This window comes from Mandrillus leucophaeus, unplaced genomic scaffold, assembly GCF_000951045.1.
Source record: "Mandrillus leucophaeus isolate KB7577 unplaced genomic scaffold, Mleu.le_1.0 Scaffold519, whole genome shotgun sequence".
In the NCBI taxonomy this organism is placed as follows: domain Eukaryota; kingdom Metazoa; phylum Chordata; class Mammalia; order Primates; family Cercopithecidae; genus Mandrillus; species Mandrillus leucophaeus.
In genome coordinates, this window is record NW_012105575.1 from 1518114 (window position 1) to 1541698 (window position 23585).

The 23585-nt window shown below is 37.4% G+C and overlaps 1 protein-coding gene across 3 annotated transcripts in view; it reads left to right on the top strand.

The window, feature by feature from the left end:
• Window positions 1-23585, top strand: part of ROBO1 (roundabout, axon guidance receptor, homolog 1 (Drosophila)) — a 1186609-nt gene that overhangs the window by 780619 nt on the left and 382405 nt on the right. The gene's annotated exons all lie outside the window — the stretch shown is intronic.

Below are 23585 nucleotides of genomic sequence, written 5' to 3' on the forward strand. Positions count from 1 at the left end.
GCCTTTAACTATGTGGCAAAAGAAGCCCTTAAATGCTTTCTATGTAGGCAGCTGCCTATCCGAAATAGGGTGGGGTAGAAAGATCTCTCAGCCAGTAGCATGGAAGCTGGATTAGGCTATCGACTAATAAAGGGCAGAGATGATGAGTAAAGACATTGTTACTGGAAATGAAGCAAAGAGGAAAGATAAACAGTTTTTGGGTAGTAGAATGAACAGATAGAACTGAGAGAATATAGGCAGCAGGAAGGGATTTCAGGTGACTATCGGAGACAAGACTAACATGAACCACAAGGACTTAAGCAATAAGGGAAGAACAAAATGTTCACAAGAAACACTGGGAATTGCACTTTGGTTGACTTGGTGATGCCAGTGGGCTGTCTACCTAAGCGTTTTACAAAACATGAAACGCAATGCCTAAAATGTTACAAAATATTAAGATAATAATCTAATTTAGAGATTCAGCTTTAGGAGAAATCTGAGTATAAGTGGTAGGGCAAGTATCTCTATTGAGAGGCTTGAGAGCAAGCAGGTAGAGACAGAACATGGCCTAAAATAAAACTAGTTCTTCCTGCCTGCTTTTCTGTTGTTATTATCATTATTATTTAGACTAAAATACTGTGAGCTGGTACTTAAGATGAGACGTGTGTATTATTAAAGAAGAGAAAATTAAAGGAAATGGTTATTTCTGAGTCTGTTTTAGTGGCATTCACTTCAACTTTGTGAAGTTTACTCTTTGATAAGTACATTGCAATTGCAGTATACACTATTGATTTAGAAAAACTATGGGGTATGGAGTAGGTGCAGCTTGCAATTTAATTCCACAAATATTTACTGAGCAATCACTATGTAACATGGTCTAGAACAGAAGTATAGGTTCACTGAATCTCAGAGTGGGGAGAAAATAATGAAGTCTGGTCCGTCGTATACTAAAACAGAAATTCATTCATGTTTACACATTAAGGTCTTTATATGTTACTCTTCTTATTTCCAAAGAGAAACCTTCTCTTGCCCCACAAATGCTAAACTGCTTGCACTATGTAACTTGTCAGATCTCATCTTTTGAAATACTGTTTCTTCCTCTTACCCTACTGCCTAATTAGCACTCAGCACACATAAGACAGGCCAAGCATCACTTCAGGAGGGTGTTAATCCTCCCGTCCCCAACTCTTAATTCTTCAAGTCTAGGTGAGTTGGCCCCTTCTATGTGCTACTATGGTGTTTTGTACATGTCTTCACTGTAAGAACGTATCAACTACATTGTGATGTATTTCACATTTATTTGCTTCCACTCCACATTTGGAATAATTTGTGGGTATGGTGGATTTCTTCTTGATCTCTGTTTGCCTAGAACCCAATAGTGTGCTTCAATCTGAGTGCTTCATTGATTGAACAAACATTGAATGACGTGGAGAATGTGAAGCACAGAAAAGTGAATTACTGCTACTAGAATTATTTGTTCATTTATTGAATGCTTAGAATGGATCAGCACTCTACTAGGTGAATACCAAAACCGTACCAAAGAACCCACTTTTTTCCTGGTTTCTCATGGAACCTATATGCTAGTGGTCAGAGAAACAATCAATACTTCTTTATAAAAAAAGATCTCTTTCACAGTGGTGCTAAGGAACATTTGAAATTATTCCATGCCACCCACAAACCAAAAATGTGGGATACTTATTCCTTCTTTAGGCAAAGTTGGAGTGGAGGAAGGAGAAAACTCTATCTGGGTTTGTCAAACCCAGCACTAATGACATTTTGGGCCAGACAGTTCTTTGTGGTAGAGGCTGTCCTATGCATTGTAGGATGTTTAGCAGCCCCTCTTGGCCTGTCTCACTGCCAGTAGATAGCATCCCCCATTTGTGACTGGCAAAAATATCCAGACATTGCCAGGTGTTCTGGGGAACAAAATTTGAGAACCACTGTCCTATATCTACATGAAGATACTCCTTAAAAAGAGTCCATCTGGCAGAATGACATTGAGGTAGGTTAATATCTACTTATGTATTAATCTACCTCTACATAAATCATACACATATAAACATGTATTCTTATGTGTATACACACGTGTTTGTGTATCTGGGTACACAAACAATATCTGTAGCAATTTATTATAGATGTTTAACAAATAACCTTGTTAGCCTGAAGTTCAAAAGTTGTGTGTGTGTGTGTGTGTGTTTGTATGTGTGCATCTATGTTGTCCACACATTTAAATATGTTCTGCATTGATTTTTTATTGAAAATGGGTTTTATTGATACATCAGTAAAGCCATTCCTTGCAGACTAAGTTTACTGGTGTGAACTGGTCAAATCTTCCATGAGGATGAGACACTATAAGAGAATCAAATAGGAAATAGGGTGATGTTGCAGTGACTTGCAGAGAGAGGCCACCATTAGACAGAATAAATGCAAAAATTCATGGGTAAAATAAGTACAGAGGTTCGGAGGCAGGAAAAGCTTGATAAATTAGCGAAACAGAAGTGGTAGATTGTCCAAGGATAGAGATAAAGGGCAAGTTTGGTTTTTTTTTAATAGAGATGGGGTTTCACTGTGTTGGCCAGGGTTGTCTTGAACTCCTGGCCTCAAGCAGTTCTGTCTCAGCCTCTCAAAGTGCTGGGATTACAGGTGTGAGTATCTGAACCATGCCTGGCTTGGGAGATTGTTTTGAGAAGTCATCACCCAAGAGCCTTATATACCAGTTGGCAGAGGTATTTGGTTTATTTCACATTGTTTTAAAAATATTGGGCTAACATATTAAAAATTGAGATTTTTCATCAAACTCCAGATTTCTAGCTTCTCTGAAAAAACTAGATGCTCTCATAACTTCAGATTCTCCCTCCTGTATGGAATCTTTCATTTGGAGCTGGATTGGAGCTGCCCCTGTAGGCATGTTCTCTGGTTTGCCAGTACCCTTCGCTTATACGATGTGTGCCCACATCTGAATGTCTGGCCTGTGTTACTCTTACTTAACTACCTGATCCTGTAGGTACATACTTTTTATTCTCTAATTTAGGGGCTTGAAGGGCCTACTAAGGACTTTTTATTACTTTTAATTTCATTTTATTTTTTTGGAGACAGAGTCTCGCTCTGTTGCCCTGGCTGGAGTATAGTGGCACCATCATAGTTCACTGTAGCCTCGACCTCCTGGGCTCACGTGATCCTCCGGCCTCCGCCTCCCAAAGCATTGGGATTACAAGCATGAGCCGTTGTCTCCAGACCTGGATTTTTTAAAAGAACTTAAGCGTGAATTAAGATGGTGTTAAGCAGAAGAGTCACATGATTTACGTTAAAAACGGAAAAGATGACCCAACATGCTCCTAGTCGACGGGCTACAGAGGCAAGAGTGGAGGTGGGGCAGAGATTTAAGAGATCACTTTAGAAGGGTTTGGTAATGGCTGTGTCTGAGGTGGCACCAGGGAGGTGGATAGAAGAGGTGCAGGCCTCTGTGTTTCTCAGGTTCGGGTTCATCATGCTTGCTGGCATCATTAACCGCCCTCTGGAGCAAGCCTAGGCACCATGAGCAATAAGATGCCACCCTTTGGATTTGTGCAAGGTAGCAGTCCTGAAAACAGGATTTTTGGTACATACGTTGCAGGTAGAAATCAAGGCTCCTGGTGATGAATGTGCCTTGTGTTGGAAGCAACGGTGCTTAGGGAAAGAAAAGAGTATCATCAGTTACCCAACTTTGATTTGGATTATTCTTTGTTCGGTTACAGATGGAATTGGTTAGAATTATTTTATGTCAGTATTAAAAGTATAAGGTGCGCTACAGAAGACAGCAGAATAGACACTTCTGGCTTCGAGTGTACAGCAGTCATTAGTTCCCATCTGGCTCTCTAAGCAAGTGCCATATGAAAAGTGTCCTGGTAGGCTGAATGTATGGATTCATGTCTGTGAGGTATGTGTAAACACACGATGTGAATTCTTGCCCCTTCTAGCGTTTTAATGGCCTCCCATTAAATGGTAGGTCATTATACTTTTCACTGAGACAGTGAAGGGTGATTAACTCTGTCTGGGTTCAACCAGTGTAATTTTAGAGGCTACAAATATTGTTCCAAGTCAGGTTAAGGTTTAAAGGTGAAAGTATAGTGAAGCTTGGCTGCATGACTTTTACAGCATTGAGTTAATGTACACAAACAAAGAAACTCTTGTTTTCTTTCCATTATGAGTACAGAGAACAAATGACTCACTTGTTTTAGAGAGGAAAATGTGAAAATTAGGTTGGTCTACAATAAAATTCATGCTGTGTGAACCCATTTACTCGGTGTTTCCAATTGAAAGTTCTTTTAAAAGTCCTGTTTCACATTGCTGAGATTTAGATACTTTAGACCCTGAATGTGATGCCCTTTGTTAAGATAACACTATCCTAACAAATGGCATCAACAGATTTACTATCTTTTACATAAAGAAGGCGGTTTACCTCCATAAAATATGCTAGCGACATTTAGATGAGAAAATTGTCCTTTTCTTTCCACTGTTTTTAATAGATCCAGCTTCCCCCCAAATGCTTCCATCCTCACCATTTATCTGAGTAAATACTTGGGGTAATCTGATACAGCCCTTTCCTTTTCACTGGTTGAATTCAAATCTTGGAGCCTGGATATCGGTCAAGGACGGGAGTTTGAAGGTATAAGGTTACATGTGGCCATAAGGTTACGTGTGGAATTAAAAGGCGAAAGCTTCCTTTTAAAACTCTGTTCCATATCTATATTTCTCATCTTAAAGGCAGATGAGAAATAAAGTCTGATATCTATATAGATCAATTTGGCTGAAATGACTACATTTGTTGAGACCTCTCATGAGAAACTTCATGTAAGTGCTAGAAACTATAACATCCTAGTCTTTTTTTTTTTTTTAAAGCTGGTATCTAGTAAAATAACCATTCTCTTTCTCTCCTTTAATATTTAACACCCTTTTTACACACAACTTTTGCTTTGATTTGAATTTCTGTCAAAACATGACAGGATTTTGTGGGAAAAAAACATTTTGGCTTAACAGATTTTGATGCAAACTTTAAAGAATTTAGAGAACATCTTGTTTTTACAGAAGTAGAATAGATTTCACTTTGGAAGGCCTGGAAAACAAAATAACAAAACAAAAGCCTCATAGGAATTAACAGTTATGGGCAAAGTAAATAGTTTTCATTTGGGCCAATGGATCCTTCAAAAAACACAGCCGCCCGATCTGGTGTGATTCACGTTGTGAAGGTTGGGGTGAGATGACTAGGTCTAGTCCCTGAGGTATGGCGGAAATGCAAAGGTCAAGGCTTTTCACTTAGCCTTGTGTCAACAGCGTCATGCCCTAATAAGTCTAAGAACTGATTTGACTGGGTTCAACCACATATATAAGTGTATTACACCCTTGCCTCCACTTAAATAAAGAAGTGAGTAAATGCAGGCTTTTAGGCTTTTGTATTGCGGCCTAAATTTGACTCAAATTCCAGGAATTTACAACTATGAGGGGGAAAATAAGGTCTCCTTACAATGCAATTTACTTAGGATTTGAGTATGCTTGTTAAGTAGGATTTTTAAAGAAACGTTTTGAAAGTATGCATGTATGTGTATGTGTGCTTGTGCTTATGCATGCACCCTTGAGCATCTTATTGTTAAAATTAATCTTTTTATCATATCCATCCACCCACACATGTCTGATTCAAGAACATGTCAGATTCACAAGTGTGGACTCATTTCACATTATTTGGCTTGAATGCAGTCCTCTTGTGTTCAGAGTTGATTTCCTTTGATGATTTAAAATTGAGTTAGATTCTATAATGTTGGGATTACGAGACGAGAACGGAGAAAGTCTGAACTCGGTGTTGTGAAATGCTTAGATAAAATGTTGTTCAGCTTTTCTGCCACTCCATGGCCAACTACATATATGTTTTCTCATCTCCACTGAAAATTTTGGCGTGTTCTGTTGTCCTTACTGCTGCTTCAGCTTCTGGTAAATAGAAGAATCTGATTCACTTCAGAGCATCCTTGAACAAGGGTTTTGTTGCTCTGCAAAACACTAGATGTACACAGACATGCTTGAATTTCTTGGATGTCTTCTAGTGTGAAACAATTTGTGATAATGTTGTGTTTCTAGACTCTTTTTTTACTTGTCTTGGTCTTGATTTTAAATACCTTATACAAAGTTGACACAGGCCACAACTCCAAGGGTATTTATATTCTGTTTAAACAGTGGCTTTGAGATTGTGTAGCTTTTACTAGCAAGCCACAGCACACCTTGACTCACACTGCTTTAAACAATAAGTAAATGTATTATGTCATACAAGTAATATTTCAAGTGACACAAACTGCTCACAGATGTCATCAAGTACTACGTATTTTCTGCCATCGCCAGGGTCCGCCTCTACTTAGGACAACTTTTCCTTGTTTAGGCAAAATTGTTGCTAGTGGTGACTAGGATCCTTCTTTCACTCTCACCAATAGTGAGAGGAAACCCTCCTCCAGCTTAACAGTGTAAGCCCTTCCCATCAGTCTTATTGAGCCACCTTCAGATAAATACTACCTTTGGACCAACAAATGTACCAAGAAAATGACATATGGAGGTTGGCTTAGCTAGATGATATCTATACCTGGATCCAGGATTGGGATCACCTTCACCTGAAATATTTTGGGTAGCCATGGATACCTAAACAATATGAGATCCATTAGGAAGGCATATGCCCACCACGTTCTTTGTCAAATAATTGTATTCAGTCTTATTAGTAGAAATTATTATCCTGGAGCATTCTATCATTACATTATAATCTGTACTGTTTTCTTTGTAGGCCTGTGATACAGTTTTCATTTTTCATTTTAGCCATAATTCAAAATTTAGTCATACTTTTAATTTCTGCAAGTATGTGTTCTCTGATTATTCATTTTTCATAGCATATTGTTTTTTTTTTTCGTAGACAGAATATCTTCCTAAATATTTCTACTTTATTCTCTAGTAGTTTTTTTCCATAATTTCTTCTATGATGCTTGAGTTAGCTCCATTTCCTCTGGTGTCAGTGTTTAGTTTCTTAATTTTGGCCCTTCCATCTCATCCTGCTGCTTTTTCTCGTATGTCTGATAATCCTTCCTATGGAATAAGGAACTGTGTAGTTAATAAAAGTCCTCTGTTTTTGTGTTACAATTGATTCCCATGTGGAATTATCACTTAGAATTCTGTGTGAGGTAAGAAAATGTGAGACTTTCGCTTTACTGGGATCAGCAAGGAAGCAAGGAAGCTAGGCAAGGAAGCTAGGAAGCCAGCTGTCAGGCTACAGGATCACTCAAATCAAACAGTGAGCGTTATACCAGGTTTCACCGGGGAGTTTGTTCAGTTTCGCTGGGAAGGGTCAGTTGTTTTTGCTGGAAGTAAATGACAGCTGCCTGATTTTTGCCTGCATTTGGGGAGGGGATGACGAGTGAAAGATCTGTCCTTATACAGACCTTCAGTTAATCTCTTTGTCTTCCGTTCCCTCTTCACATCCATCTTCCAAAGTTCCTGCTGACTTTGGATCTGGTTTCCAAAGCTACTTCAGCACACTTCTTTATTTTCCAAAGCTTTTTTGCAGCAGATTCTAAGCTGCAGCTTTATTTAATTCCTGAACATGTTCCCACTGTTTCTCCTTCCTCCAAGATTGTACTAACTCTTGTTCTTTGTTGGTACCCATCTTCCTACCCCAATTGTTTTTACATCTCAGGACTTTCCTTTAGTACCTTTGCACATGTATTTCAGTGGGTTTTCAGAAATAGAGGAGGCATTGTGTGTGCCTGATCTGCCTCCTTAATCAATTGCTAATCCTATCCATAATATAATTTATATTTAGATTTTTTAATGCAGGTTGTTATTACCTGTAATAATGAACATGGTTGGTTGGAATACAGTGCTAATATTTTCACAGTGATTTATTAGACCCTTAAATGGAACAGCCACAGACTGATTCCTATTACAAAGGCAATTTAAATTATACTTATTTTAACTGTATGTGTAATAGCTTATATTTGCCATTTTATTTTATTAAGCTTGCTTGCTAAGTTTCATTTATAAATATGTAAATCCAGAATTAATTCATTTTGCTATTCTTTTCACTCATTCAACAACTATTGATGGGACTGCTATGAGGGCTAGTTACTGAAAATAGCCTGGTATGTAGTTTTTTTTAGTTTTATATGTAAAATGCATGCTTTAAATTTTAATAAAGCCTAACTAAAGGTGAAGAACTGATTTGGAGATTTGAGAAAGAATATGAATACCTCACTCTCTTTAGAGTGAACTAAATGTAGATTTGGAAGAGGATGGAAGATACTTAAATTTTTTGTTTATGATTTCTCCTGTGCCAAGTACAATACTTATAAATAATAACCATTCAATAAGTATATGTTGAAAATATGAATGCAATCTCATGCTTTGTTATTGGTGATACATTATGGTCATGTAACCAACTTGTCTTCACTGTAACTTATTTATAATTAGCTTACAAGGAAAACTGACTCGTTTGCCAGAAACCTGTCTCAGATTCATTGAAATACATGCTCGTAGGGGGTGGCAAACTGTTGGCAGAGACACTCCACTGCTCTCCTGTTTAAATGCTGGAGGAAATTGTAATTTAACATTGTGGAATATTAGCCAAAAAACGGTTTATTCATTTATTCTTACACATTCAGTATGACCAAAATGGCATGTCACCAATCAACAATGATTGAAAGAGCACCAAGGGGGAAAAAAATCTAGTGCATTAGGAAAAATATTCTAGTGTATTAAATATTTTCTTAGGAAAAATTTTAAAATTCTAGTTAGTTTAAAAGAGAAATCTAATGTTGGCAGACAATTTCTGCTTTCTTTCTTTTTTCCTGCAGTGGCTCTTGCTATCTTTAAACACCACTAAGGTGTATAATTCTGTAATCAAAAGGAAAATACTTTGTTTTTATACCCATTATGGACTTTTATTTTGCCTTTCTATGGACTTTTTTGGGCTTCCACTCAATAATTTATTATATACAATTATATTTAAACAATCCAGAAGAGCAGTAACTTAATTTATATATTAAATTCAAAAACCTTCCTGTCCAATGGAAGTATCTATTTTCAATGGTATCTAGGTTTTTTTTTTAAAGTAAATTAGTGAATAATCAGCAATGACAATTAATTTATACAGCAGAAGGACAATGCAAGGCAGCTGTTTTCTGCTTTCATTCCCACTGAGAAAACTCAGTGTTATATCCTAGACAAAGAAAGCTGTATTCCTCTGTTAAAAATAGTTAATTTCTTACTTTTATTTATTATTATTATTATTTTCAGACAGGGTCTCACTCTGCCACCCAGGCTGGAGTGCTGTGGTGCAATCTCAGCTCACTGCAACCTCCACCTCCTGCGCTCAGGTGATCCTCCCGCGTCAGCCTCCGGAGTAGCTAGGACTACAGGCTTGCACCACCTGTCCAGCTAATTTTTGTATTTTTAGTAGAGACAGGGTTTTGCTATGTTGGCCAGGCTGGTCTCAAACTCCTGACCTCAAGTGTTCCACCGACTTTGGAACTCCCAAAGTGCTAGGATTACAGGCATGAGCCACGGTGCCCGGCCTTAAATTTTTTAATTTTAAATTTTATTTTCTTAAATAGACAAAGAATAACTGTTATGTTCATGGGGTACATAGTTTTAATACATATAATGTATGGTAAGCATATCCATCCTCTCAAACATTTATTATTTCTTTCTGTTGGGAACCTTCAATAACCTCCTTCTAGCTACTTGAAACTATATATTATCATTAACTCTAGTCGTTTCACAGTGATATAGAACACTAGAACTCACTTTACGGTGGTGTAGAACGCCAGAACTTATTCCTCCTATCTAGCTGTAATTTTATATCGTTTAACAAATCTCTCCCTATCCCTCTATCCTCCCTACACCTTCCAGCCTCTCTCTTCTACTTTTTACTTCTGTGATACCAACTGATATCTTACTTTGAAGCTCTTATCCCAGCATCTTTTTTTGGCTTATGACAGACAATGTATATCACATGCCTCATAAGGTGTGTGGTACGTGATCTTTCCATACGAGTGTCTTTCCTAAGGATCATAATTTGGCTAGTGTCCAGCTATTATATATTTCCCCTATTTGGTTTGCAGAATAATTGCTTGACAATTTTGATGCAATGTAACAGCCCACTTTAAATCTTTAAAAGAAATACAAGAGAATAAACCTTGTAACAATTACAAAACAAAGAGTTTTAGAGTTGTGAATTACTTCAGTGACAGAAATAATGCGCCAAAGCATATAGCTTAAAACAGTTGATTTTAAAATCTAACTTGTGTAAATATTTTTTCTTCCTGAAATGTGTCAATGATTATCTTGGACCCAGTTATGTTTCATGCTTCCAGCAGGTGGGGATAAAAGGTCTCTGGAGATAAAAGTAATGTAGTGTGCCTTATAAGGGAAATGTTAGACCACAAAAATAATAGAGATTTGAGAATTATGTTGTGTAAGTTAGGGAAGGTGTTATTATTTTTCCATCTTCATAGCTCTTTCAATTTGAATTTTTACTAAGTGAAATATTCTCTAAAATTGCACCAGACAGAGAAATCTGGTCATTTTGTGAGATACACACATTTCTCGGTAAAAAGTTACCTTTAGCTCTGTTTAATTGTGATGGAAACACTGACAAAAAGGGAACTTAGTATTAAGTTGTAAAAGAATAAGAGAAAAATAGAGAGCAAGATTTAAAAGTCCACTTTCAAGTGAAAATGACATTTGGATAGTTAGGTTGTTTACATGATCAACTCTTTCCCAAGATTATTTCACTGTCCATGATGCTAAAGAAGACATTGCCATGTCTATGTACTCGCCAGAAATTATGAAGGGAATATACAGTGTGTGTAGAAAACAAGTGTGTTTTCACTTTTTATCTTGTTCATCAATTATTTATATTTGGGTACAGTTCTAATTATTTAGCAACTTTATATAATATTATGTTTTATTTTGGTGGGTACATAGGTGTATGTATTTATGGGGTATGTGAGATATTTTGATACAGGCAGGCAGTGTATAATAATCACAGGGTAAATGGGGTATCCATCATCTCATGCATTTCTCTTTTGTATTACAGATAATCCAATTATACTCTTTTAGTTATTTTAAAATGCATAATTAAATTCTTATTGACTGTAGTCACCCTGTTTTGCTATGAAATACTAGGTCTTATTCATTCTTTGTAACTATTTTTTTTGGTACTCCTTCACCATCTTCACCTCCCCTACACCTCATGGCTTTTGCCTCAAGGACCTTTATGAAGGCAAGGACCAGAAATAATTAAAATGTTTTAAAACTATAAATGTTTTAACACTATCCCTCCTCGCTTCTTAGAAAATAAACATCTGCCTAAAGGAAGGATGGCTAGTCTCCCTTAGAAGGCGCAGGATTTATTACGTGGCTGCACTCTTCTTCATCTTATGCCCTGTATTTTATTGCCAATATAATTTCTTGAGGCTTAAGAGTCTCCCTGCCCCACACCCCATCTGTTGTGTGTTGTGATACATTTTTTTTTTATTTACTTTATTGTGGTTTTGTAAAGGCAATGTATAGTTTCTTAATTTTGTGGTATAGGTAGCTCCAAAGAAACATATACTTCTTTAAAAAAAACAACAAAACTATTTCTAAATATCTTACTCCTTTTTCTTTTTTAATGTGTTATTCTTTCCTTTCCGTCACCTCACCCTGTGTTTATGGCACACAAAAAACAGTTTTCTTTTCCTTCCAGAAACGTAGAGTACTTGGTCATGTTCTGGGGGGAGAGGTTAACATTCAGAAACACTGCTGTGTTTTATTGCCAGTAAATGTTTTTACTCACTAGTGAAAAGTTTGTAAATAGGCACTGTTTAAGAAAACAAAGAGATAATAAGTACTCAGACTTTTCCCTTCAAATTCTCTATACCTAGTAAAATGCATTGGTGATCTCAGCCCTACTGAACAATAGTTGGGATCACAAAACCACTACTCATCATTCAGCCTGCCTGGCATAATTAGCGGCTTTGAGTCAAAGGAGACCAAGGGGTGTTTAGAATAGCAGTAAAAGCTTTTTTCCCCGCTCATCCCCCGTTATTCAGAACCAAGACTTCACATATCCCAAAAGGCCAGGGTTGCTGCTGAACAAGTAGCTGCCCTTCTATACATGTTCTTCAGATCAAAATGTTTTCTCTGATGTGCCATTTAGAGGACACTCCATTAAAAGTCTAAAAGAAGCGGCGAGTTTGTGCACCAGATGGAGAAGGAAACATTTTCTGTTCGTTCAATAAGGGCAAGTAGTGCTGAGCCATCACTATGGTCTGCATTTGATCAGCTTGGGGGACGTGAATAGCTGTCATTGAAGACTCCGGGCTGGGTGAATAGTGTATATTACAAAGCGATTCGAGAGTTGGGATTTGGCCAGTATGGTTGACTGGTTAGCATCCACAACTCAGGAAAAAAAAAAAAAAAAAAGAAGGGTTTTATTCTTTTTTTCCTCACTGAATGCTGCCATGGAATTAGAACCTATGCTGATAGTAATTGCTGGCGACCCAAGCATGTTAGACTACACATTAACTCTTTCATTCCACGATTGTGATTAAGGACTGATCCAGGGCACCCAATGGTGAGGTGGTGGCTTGAAATGCTTTTCAGGAGCCCTTTCGTTTTAAGATGGCCTGTCGTTCCCTTTTGGCTCAGAAGAAACAAGTCATCTGGGTTCTCATTTTCTTGGACCTGTCTGTGAACTCTATCTCTGATTACACCCTTCTTCAAGCTCCTGATGGCTCTGGAGAAGATAGAATGCCATAAGCTTGTTCTTTTCTTTCAGCAACTTTTTTTCTCATGTCTTTTCTTGTGCATGATCATTAACTTCACGTTATCCACGTAAGACTTTGTCTTGGACTCCACTGCCCGTCCTTCTTTGCATTGTTGGGTTTTCATCATCCACGTAACTTGAATCCTAACCCTGTATAGCTGATATTGGACTAGACAGCATTTCCATAATATTTTAGCAGCCGTGTGTTTACCAGGCTTTGTTTGAATTTCCAGCCTTGTTACAGTCTGCAAATCTTATCTTGGCTGCTCTGTACAAAGAAAAATTAATAATAAACAAAACTAAATAAAAATACATTAAATATGTCTAAAACAGTTGTCCTGGGATATTTGGTAACTTTGGCTGCTACAACTCTGCCACTAGCATCTCGTGAGTAGAGGCGAAGGATGCCGCTAAATAGCCTGTAATGTACATTACATCCCTTCATAATGAAGAACGATGTGGCCTGAAATGTCAGTAGTGGCAAGTCTGACAAACCCTGCTATAAAATGAAATTACAGTTGACCCTAGAACAACGCTGGGGCCAGAGGTGCTGACCCCTCGTGCAGTCTAAAATCCTGGTACAACTTCTGACTCCTTGAAAATGTAATTACTAATAGCCTACTGTTGACTGGAAGCCTTACCAATAACATAAACAGTGAATTAACATGTATTTTGTATGTTATATGTATTATAAACTGTATTCTTACCTAAAGTAACTTAGAGAAAGAAAATATTATTATTATTATTATTATTTGAGACAGAGTCTCACTCTGTCTCCCAGGCTAGAGTGCAATGGTGCAATCACAGCTCATTGCAGCCTCAACTTTTTGGGCTCAAGTGATCCTCCCACCTCAGCCTCCAGAGTTGCTAGGACTACAGGCACACACTGCCACGCTATTTTCCGTAGAGATGGGGTTTTGCCATGTTGCCCAGGCTGGTCTCCAACTCCTGGGCTCAAGCGATCCATCTGCCTTGGCCTCCGAAAGTGCTGGGATTACAGGTGTGAGCCACTGCACCTAGTCTGTAAAATATTATTCCGAAAATCATGAGGAAGATAAAATATGTGTATTATTCATTCAGTGAAAGTAGGTCTCAAAGTCTTCATCCTCATCTTCACAATGAGTAGGCTAGGAGGAGCAGAACAAGGAGGGGTTGGTCTTGCTGTCTCGGGAGTGGCAGAGGCTGAAGAAAACTCACGTGTAAGTGGACCCACGCAGTTCAAACCCATGTTGTTCAAGGGTCAGCTGTGTTTCTCTTCCCCATTTAACATTCACACCCTTTAAAGATTGCCTTTTTACACTAATGCCATTTCTTTGTTTTACTTTCTTGGAACGAGTTTGTTGTAGTTGCCTACATAGTCTCATCTGTTAGCCAGCTGTCCGAATGGCCCATTTTTCCACGTCTTTAAGAACAAGGAAAACGTTTCCGGGGTGGAGGGCGAACAGGGAAGGCTACATCATGCGCACTCATCATACAGCTCTGAGAGCTAACAGAGCAGAGAAATACACTGAAAGAGTGGACCGGAAAGGCACTGAAATACTTTTATAACATTTTCTGCTTCATTTTTAGTTATTTTCCCGACATAAGTATTGTTGATTATTTGCTTGTATACTTCTCACATCCTTCTGTTGTGAACCTGATGTTTATTGAAACAGACTGTTAGCTGGCTTCTCTCTCTTAATCTACCTTCTGAATCATCTCAGCTATGGTTTGGGGAAGGCAAGCTTGGCAATAACTGCTAATTTGCTTAATTTCATGAAATAACATCAGCTCTGGAGTCTGCCTCAGCTTACTCCCTGATAACTGTAAGCCTCAGTTTCCCTGTCTTTAAAGTGGATGTATAAAATTATGGTCATTGTCATCATCATCATCCTCCTCATCACCACTACCACAGTCCTCTCATTAGGTTATTGAGGAAATAAAGTAAAATATTAATATAGCATAGAGCAGTGTCTGGCGCAAAGCCTTGATAACGTAAGTTTTTTTTTATTATTCTTTGTTATTAATAATTTTATTTTTAATGCACGAATAGCATGAATTCATGGATAATATGCATGAATAGCATGAATTCTCCTAACCGTGTTTATGTTTCACCTTATTGGACTTTGCCACTTCCACATTACAAGTTACTTGTACTGACTGAACTGAGCCATTTGGCCTTAAATTTTTCTTCTTAAGAAGCTTGCCTTCCTCACTTTCAATAAACTTATCAGCATCACCTTTCACCCCCTGCCACTCCAACCGCCCTCCAGCTGAAGCCACAATGGTGCTGGTTTCTCAAGTACTTCAGTACTCCAATATTTGTATTTATAGGTGAGAGTGGTCACATCCTTACCTTTTTATTGGTTTATTTTAAAATCAGACCTGTCTATTCCTTTATGTTAAAGATTTTTGTGTTTTGTTGCTTAACTTTTTTGTAATTTTCTGTCTTATTCTCTACACTGTCAAGCATGATTCAGCCTCTGAAATAGAGACTATATTATTAGTTCCGATAGATTGTTCTACCTTTTTATTATGCCAAGTTTGAATACTTGAATCTTGTGGCCATTTAAATACAAAATGCTTCTTTGATCAGCATTATAGCAAATGACCTGAGCTCTGATAACTGAGAAGCAGATTCTGTAAATGTCTTTCAGGGTTCTTTGCGTTTGCATTTCAGCAATGAAGAAATAAAGAGTGCCTGTGGTAATTTAATTTAAAAATTGTTTTTGTGTTTCCTTTAGGAAATTGGCCTGTAGATGTGTGTACAGGGGGAGAAGGTGAAAAGAAGGGAGTGTGTAAATTTGTTCTTTAGTTGTTGTTACCTAGTGTCAAATTTTCCTTTCTCAGACATTTAGCTCTGATAGATGGCTGTGATTAGCACATTAAAACCTTTCACAGTGACCTCAGCTGTTTTTCTTGTTTGAAAATGTAAAAACTCACTTTATTTCAGGCTTTTCAAGACCAGCCTGGGTAACATGGTGACACCCCATCTCTTTTAAAAAATACAAAAATTAACGTAGTGTGGTGGTGCACACCTGTAGTCCCAGCTACTTGGGAGGCTGAGGTGGGGGGATCCCTTGAGCCCAGGTGGCAGAGGTTGCAGTGAGCCATGATCATGCCACTCCACTCCAGCAACAGAGTGAGATGTTGTCTCAAAAAAATAAAGATGTGGTGTCTCACGCCTGTAATCCCAACACTTTGGGAAGCCATGGCCGGTGGATCACTTGAGGTCAGGAGTTTGAGACCAGCCTGGCCAACATGGTGAAACCGCATCTCTACTAAAAATACAAAATTAGCTGGGTGTGGTGATGCATGCCTGTAGCCCCAGCTATTCAGGAGGCTGGGGCAGGAGAATCTCCTGAACTTGGGCGGGTGAATGTTGCAGTGAACCAAGATTGTGCCACTGCACTCCAACCTGGGCAACAGAGTGAGACTCCATTTAGGAAAAAAATAATAATAATAATAAAGTAAAAATTACAAAAAGGCATCTATGGGGCTTACTTTTACAATGTAAATAAATGCCTTTAAGTCAGCATCTCTGATTTTTCTATAATTTTAAGGTATTATTTTCCTAAAGAAAAATGCAGTTTTACACCTAGTACTACCATTTGATGGGATGCATATGTGTTTGTTTATAGATGTGTGTAATGATGCAAAAATGCTCATTATTTGAATATTGTGGGAGTGAAGGGAACACTTCCCCTGTACTCTCTGAAGGTTCACTGTAATTAAGTGACAGTGGATGGATTAACAGGAGAAAAGGCTTACAAAGGTATTAATATGCAGGCGGGAAAATCATAGGAGAGTGATTACCCAATAATCCAATGAGATTTAGGTACCTGTATACCCCTCTTCACAAAGGAGAAGGAATTGGGGTGTAGGTAATTCCAAAGGGTAGTAAATGATTATTAGGAGGAATCCATGAGCCGAAAGAACACAGGATTGCCTGGGACAAATGTCCTCAGAGCTCTTGGGGGAGGTGGTGACAACTTTTGGGAAGGCAAGAGGTAGAAATTCCCTGTGAAGGAAGGTTGTCTTATTATGCAGATAATGTCTCCCAGGTAACCTCTGGGAGCTGCCCTCAGTAGAATAGATGACAAGGCTGTTTGGATGTGGCAACAACTTTTAACTTTTAGTCTTTTTCTTCTTGGGTGGTCAATCTTTAATGTTTTTTTTGTTTGTTTATTTTTTGTTTTTAAATTTAATGAGATTCCTGCAGTGGGGGTCTTAAGCAGTTGGATTTCATTGAGGGGAAATTTTTCTCAGTTAGACTAAGGAATTTCTAGGGAAAGTCCCTCACTGTGGTTGTGTATGTGTGTGTGTGTGTGTGTGTGTGTGTGTGTGTGTTGGCAGGGGCCAGGGGATGGGAGTGGAGAAATGAGAGAAGGCTAGGAAGTCCTTGGTTCTGAGGCAGCCTCCAAGCCCTTCCAATTTCTTTTAATCCAAAAGTGCTCAGAGTGACAAAGTGCTGTGCTTTGGGTATTGTTCTCTGAGCCCTGGTACTACTTCAAGGGTAGAGGAAAAGGGAGAGTTGTTCTTTAATGAGTACAGAGTTTCAGTTTTGCAAGATTAAGAGAAGTTTTGGAGATCTGTTTCTCAGTAATGCGAATAGACAACACTACTGGATTGTCTATTTAAAAATGATGAAGATGGTAAATTTCATATTATGTTTTTTACCCACAATTAAAACAACAAGTTCCGTATTTAATCTAGACATAAGTGCCGTTGCTTATTGAGTTTTGTCTAGTGAATGTGGGGCATCTCTTTGTTATCTGAGATGCTGGTTGACAGTCATGTAAGAGGGTGATGGTAACAGACTTTTGAAAGATTTAAATGATAATTTGTATAAGATCTTAACATTCATAGTCTATCACCCTTTATAAATGTGAGCCGTTACTATTGTATAGAGTACTATAAAATAAACTGTAATATATTATAATTTATTTAATTATATAGAATAGCATAATGATTAAGTATGCATACTCAATGCCCAATTACCAGCCATGTGAGCTTGGGAAAGTCGAATTTTGTAAACATTTTGTGCTTCAGTTTTCTCATTTCTTTAATGGATGAAACAGTAATATCCGTTTCATATCTTGCCGAAACTATTAACATATATAACACACATACTGTGTTTTATGTGAATGACTGTCATTATCTGACTCTGGTGACTTAGAATGTAACAACAGTTTGGGTGTTGGTAGTGGTTTATAGTTTAAATTAAAATATTTTAAAAACTCACAAATTATTTCCAGTTATTTCCTCATAGTTAGTATTATCCCTCTTTATGAGTCATTTTAGCTATCTTTACCAGGAGTGTAAATTTTACATATTTCCATGACCTGAAGTGTTTTGAGGTGGTTTATAGAATTACATTTACCAAAGCAAGGGAGGAAAAAGATCTAGGAAACTAAGTTCTACCTAAAATGGAAAGTTTGTTGTTGTTGTTGTTTTTAACTGAAGATCTTTCAACCAGTTTCCTATGCCACAAACACTAGTAGTTATTGTTACGGTGTTTCTGTTACATGAATATCAGACTTCAGAGAAACAGCGGTTTTACATGCAGAAACCTGTGATGAAGATATTCAAGAAGATAAGTTTTTGGTATAAAGAATATCCTCCTGTTGGAAAAGAACGCTTTATTAAAATAGTAACCTTATGTAGTTATATTTTTAAAATATAAATTTAAATTAAAAGAGCTTTTGTGAAGGTTCATGAAAGTGGTTGATTCCTCTTGAAGTTTTCACAGCGCTGTGGCGTGGTGACATTGTGCCAAGCACAGATGAAAGTTTGTCTGCTGTTTGTATGGATGTTTTTGAGGTATATGTGGGACAGGAGGCAAGGAGTGGCTATTGTAATCCTTACCATCTGTCCAGACGTCTAACATCCTGCTCAGTCTTAGAAAGGTAGGTCAGTTTCTTATAATTACAGTTTTGGGCTAATGTGCCTCTTTGAACATGCTGAATTCTTCCTTAATGTATTGATTTTTAAATATAATTATAACATGAATTTAATTCAGTATATGTGTTTGGAACATATGGTGTTCCTTGGCCAATGTTTTCTTAAATTATATGCTTGTACATGTATTAAAGTGTAGGAAATTATTGTTTTACTTGTAACGTGCTCAAGGTGCATTTTAATAAATACAAAGGAATACCCTGAGGCAGGGAACAGGAAGATCAAAAGCTTTTTCTATTTTAGAAAGCAGTTTTATTACTGTTGATTATTAATTTAAGGATTTATTTTTGGCGGGTAAAATAACTAGGCAGGGTGTGAGCCCAAGTAGATCACGTGTGTGTGTGTGTGTGTATTCATTTTCTTTCCTTCTGTCCGCATCCTGTCTTCTCCCACTTCCCCCTCCCACCTTTTTGTTTATTATGCCAGTGAGCTTTCAGACTCCCTTAAAACAGCAGAGCTCCCTCTGCACTCTAGGGACAGATTTCAATGGACATAGTGTTGTTTTAACTCTTTGGTTAGTAAAGGGGGTTGAAAGCTAAAGAAGTAAAATAGCATCAGGAAAAACAGTCATCAATTTATAGTATCCTAAACTTCCCCAAATCTCTGAGATTCTTAATATAAATGTGAGAGATCTTACTTAGTGATACTTGGTCAGAATTTTATCTACATTGCTGAGGAGACAGAAATCTTTTAACAGTTGCCTTAAAGGGACTGTAAATTTCAACAATTATTCAGTCCATTGCTTTCAGCACCTTTTGTTGCCTTATTAGTGTATAGAACAGCAGGGTTGTAACGGCAGGAAGAGCCTGTGCATTTTAATTAGCTCGAAAGACAGTGTGAGATAAAAGCCCGGATTTTTTCCTCATTTTTATTTCACGTTGACTGATTAAGGATGCTATTGTAGGCTGAGCTGGCTTGACCTAATCTTAGTGACCACCCATTTATGGAAGGGGAATGGCACAAACTTGCTCTAGTTTTCTGAATGGGATTAGGAAAGCACTAATTAGCAAACCCTGAAAGCCGCGAGGAACGGACAGGAACACAGCACCCGTCCATAGGAAACAAATGCAGTCTGGGGAAACATTCACCGATTGAACCAATTCATACTTGCATATATTAGGTACTTGGTGATGTGTTTGCCGTTTTTAATTACATAACCATGAATGAGAGCCTGATGTTCCTCAAGCTGTACTTGTTGATTACATAAATACTTCTGCCCTAAAGAGAGATGTCAGAACTTCAAGAGTACTAACGTAGATAAAGAGGTTTGTAAATAGTTGGAGAATAGATTCTAGCTGCATCTGACCTCAGCTGGGAGGGAGACGGTGGGAATAGTGTATAGAACTTTAACTCATTCAGTTTAAGTAAGTCAGATTTTCATTATTGAGGGGGAAGATCTATTTTAGGGTCATCTGGCTGGCCCTTTACTTCTTTTTTATATACTGTACTTCCTTTTAGTCGTGCAGAATATTATGGAAAATGTACAAGGCTCTGCACCAGCAGAACTAGACCTGGATGTGAATTGAATCCCTGTGCTGCTAACTAGTATGGGAAAGTCCTTCACCTCTTTGAATCTCAGTTTCTCTACCTTCAAAATGAGGATAATATTATCTACTTTGTTAAGTCACTGTGAAGCTTAGGGATAATATGTGCAACGCTACGTGTGGTACCTGGCGTTCAATGAGGACCCCCAAAGTGCCTGTTGCCATTAGTAGTATTAATACCGGTGTTGTCATTTCTCGGCATTTCAAACAAATGTAAGGCAGCAGTATATGGAGGAAGTGAAAACTGAAGACACCTAGTCTGGAAACTGTTGTCCAAGGAAGACGGTTATTTGGTTGAAAGGAGATTACAAGTTACACGTGGATTTCCCTCCTTCGCTTCTCCGTCCCTCTACTACCTTGGTTAATTGAATTGGCCACTAGATGGAAGCATGTATGTTTATTGGTTTTTTTCATCTGCGAACCAACAGGTCATTTATAATGTGTAAATCTGAAATCAAAATATCGTCTGCAGGCAATTCCATTTGATAATTTTTGAAATCTGTAACTAACTAGACTGAGACTCTTCTGTATATGAAAAAAAGAGCAAAAATAACTTAAGATTCTGGAGCTGCATGTTGCAAATTTGAATACATGCAGTTTATGTTTCATGTGTTTAAAATATATTATGTTTAAAATATATAATGTTTAAAAATAATTAGCGAGGCATTTTGTCTTCCCAGTTTAGATGGCACTACTATAATTATTTTTAAATTCATTTATATAGATTAAAACAGCTTACTATATAGATATTTAAAACATTCATAGACGGTTAAGTACTTTTTCTCAGCCTACAGAGACTGGCTAGAGTTTCAGGAAGGTCCTAAGTGATCCTGATTACTAGCGTGAGCAGTAGTGCGTACATCAGTGAGTAGGAGCAAGGAGCCTCCGAATGTGTGACCTTAACATTGTGATACATGTTTCTAGGTGTATCAGGCGATTTTTATTTTCTCATGGTTAGTTTCCTTTATACTTTCCATTATTTCTTTTCAGTGTAGCTTACGGAATAATCTTTAGAAAAAAATTACATATATTAACTGACTGCTTGAATCAAGATCCTTTGCTAATTGCTACAGTTAGAATATGAAAATGTAAAAATTTCTGTTCCTGTTCTTAAGGAGGTTACATTGCCATTTGAGAGAAGAAAATAAATATTATATGCCATTTAAGTAATTATTCCAGAGAACAAAGGAAAATGATTTAAAACATTTCAGGGAGAAATCATTCCAAGCCAGAAAAAGTACTTTTAATTAACCGTATATCTTGAAGAAGAGAGTAAAAAGGAGACTAATGGGAAAGAAAAGGGAATTTTAGGAAGAGGGAAGTGTGTGAGTAAAAAGCAAAGCGTGTGGGAATCTCAGTGCGTAATCTGATTTTTCTAAATTAGAGGAAAACTGTGGAAATTGAGGTTTAAAAAGATTGAGATGAGGTTGTGGATGATTTTAACCTATATGATAAATGGTTGGGGATGTAATCTGTAGAAAATTGGAAATATTCTGTTTAAATGGCCATAGTTATTTCATAAGAGAAATGAGGTTTTTGTTTTGTTTTTGTTTTTTTTTTTGGTTTTGTTTTGTTTTACCAATTTTGGGTTTTGTTTTAAGGCTTTAGTTGAATCCCCTTTTCAAATAGCATGAAGAAATTTAAAGAAAACGGCACTTGGTGTTACACAAAGTTCTGATTTTATTGTTGAAATGTAAGGGGATATATATAGATTCGCTATAATTTGTGCAGTTTACATGACAACCACCTACAGTGGTCTTTAAAGACGTTTTGGAGAAAGTTTGCATATTGTTTTTGCTCTCTTATGCATTGGGTTATCTCATGTGCTTTAATTGCTGGACTGTTATTTTCTCACAATGAAGGAATAGATTCTTGGTTATATTAAGTGAAGAAAGACTTCAAAAAGGTGTAGCTACATCTATAGTGTATAGGTTCAGTTAGTTACTGATGAAAATACAGAATCAGTGTAGGACTGAGAACTAAAATTGGGCAAATGCTGCTGTAGAGAGACAGAAAAGGGCCAAGAGTTTGTTGACAATTAGTGAGGGGTTTGTGGGGTACCATAAAGGTAAGAATTGGCTTATTATGTGCCTTAAGTCAGAAGCTCTGTCTGAAAATATAGGCTGCATGTAAATCTGGGCAGACAGAGGCTGGAATCCTGAGGGATCTCTCAGTCTCATAGGTTCCTGATAAGCACAAAGACTCAGCGGCACAGTGGAGACAACCTCAGGTCAGGCTGCAGAAGCGGATAGGCACTAACAGTACTAATGAAACTACATGACTGAGGGCTTCTTTACCCTTTTCCTCTGTTCTTCAGGTAGCTGCCCCTGTCTGAACTTTGGGATGCAGGACAACCCTGAGTCTCACTTGCATAGTATAGGATGGAGATCCATTTTTTTTTTTCCTGCTACTGTTATTTCTCAGTACTCTGCCTTAATTCTTTGCTCTTGATTTTGGGACTCTACACTTTCTGGAGCAGTTCTAACGTGTGTATTGCATCGAGTCTGTTTCGTTTAGCACTTACTCCATGCTGTAGCCTATTGATAGTATGAAGAACAATTCTGATTAAACTTAGGATTTAGAAAACACAAAAACAAGAAAACAATTAACAAAAGAACAAAATTAGGCTGATTTTTACATTATGCTGTATATTTTAAGTATTTGTTGAGTAAAGGTCTTTATGCTGCCTTAAACCAGGTGAAGAAGTTTCAGGATCCAAGTTGAATGTTAGGAGCTAATGGTCTGCAATATCACATGAATACAAAAACATAATTATGTTCACCGTTTAAGAGTTGGTACTTTTTTCTTCCTTTTTGTATTTGTTGCAGAATACCTTGGGCTATGGAAGAGGTGAACAAATTAATTTCATTGCTTATATAATCACACATTCAACAATTCTGTTTTTTCTTGACCTCAACATCTCTCATTTGCTGGCTAGAAATTTGTGATCTAAAAACTTTAGCTTTGAAAAGAAACTTATCAAAAGCTTATTTTTGTGTCAGGCTGTACTAAGTCTTTTTTACCTTATCTTTCATTTCCTCTCAATGGTTATCTCCTCTCCCTTTTTTTAAAACCAGGAAACTAAGGTTAAGAAACTGGCAACTAGCTAAATGGCAGAATTGAGAGTCTCTCCAAGACCCAAATCTCATTCTCTTTATCCACTGTGCCCTCAGTATTCTCTCTGAAGAGGACAGAAAGGCATACTGGCGGTTTTATGAAACCACTGATGAAATTGTTACCAAAGTTATTTTATCTGATCAAACTCCCCTTATATGTAAGCAAAGGCATGAACATAGGAGGTAAACTTTCAC